Source organism: Halichoerus grypus, chromosome 2 (genome assembly GCF_964656455.1).
Source record: "Halichoerus grypus chromosome 2, mHalGry1.hap1.1, whole genome shotgun sequence".
NCBI classification, from domain to species: Eukaryota; Metazoa; Chordata; class Mammalia; order Carnivora; family Phocidae; genus Halichoerus; species Halichoerus grypus.
In genome coordinates, this window is record NC_135713.1 from 29,425,122 (window position 1) to 29,426,145 (window position 1,024).

The 1,024-nt window shown below is 47.1% G+C and overlaps 1 long non-coding RNA gene across 7 annotated transcripts in view; it reads left to right on the forward strand.

The window, feature by feature from the left end:
* Positions 1-1,024, forward strand: part of LOC144381070 (uncharacterized) — a 30,212-nt gene that overhangs the window by 18,966 nt on the left and 10,222 nt on the right. The window lies entirely within an intron of this gene.

Sequence of the window (1,024 nt, forward strand, 5' to 3'; positions counted from 1 at the left end):
AGGGTGGGAAGAGGGTTTGTGGTGGTGGTGTTGTTGTGAAGATTTAATGAGATAATATATGTAACGAGTTCTTACCGAGTATTAGTCACAATGTTCATGATGAGGTTGGCTTGCCTGATGGGGAGAGAGAGGGAAGCCCGGAAGGAAACTGCAGGTAGAGAGCCCGGCAAGGTTGTTATTTGCCCCTCACCCAGGGCTGTGTTACTTTTGCCTTTGTGGGCCCCTCTCTATGTAAAATATTAAAAAGTATATGACCACATGGCTTTATAAAGGGGAATATAATCCAGACTGGATTTCTTATGATATAGTCAATATTATTCTATTCAATTTTTCTTCTGATTTAAAAAATTATCAAAATTGGTATTTAATTAAAAGGACCTCTAAAAATCTTGTGGCTCCTAGCCAAGTGTCTGCTGGGCCTAATGGCTAAGTCAGCCCTGAGCCCACCCCTCTGCTCACTGCTCCTGGAACGCACAGGGCTCTTCCGTTCTTCTGGGTCACATTGTTCCTTCAGCCTGGAACGTCTGTCCCTCATCCTACCCCCACCCTTTGCCCTTGTCCACCTGACAGATTCCTGTTCATCCCCAAGGCTCAGCTCAAATGTCACTTTCTCTTGCCAGTGTTAGCAAATTAAAATAGAGGGTGCCCAGCTGCATTTCAGATAAACAACAAGTGATCGTTTTAATGTAAGTATGTCCCAAATATCGCATGTCCCAAATCTTGCACAAGACATAGTGATACTGAGAAGCTGTGGTATGCTTATCTGAAATCCAAATGGTCTGGCAACCCAGCACTGTGGCTGTCCCTGGCTCGTTTCCCTCTCAGGTCTTCTTCTCACCTGCTGCTGGCCTGGGCATTCCCGCACTCTGTGCACCTGTCAGCACGCATGCTCTGCCCCGGTCTGCATCCTCCTCATTGCTCCCCTCACCTGCCCCGGGGCCAGGATGTGGCAGTCTGTTCCTTGTCACCCATGAGTAAATGGGCGTTTTCCTTTTATCTCCCCCACCTACCTATTTATTTTCAG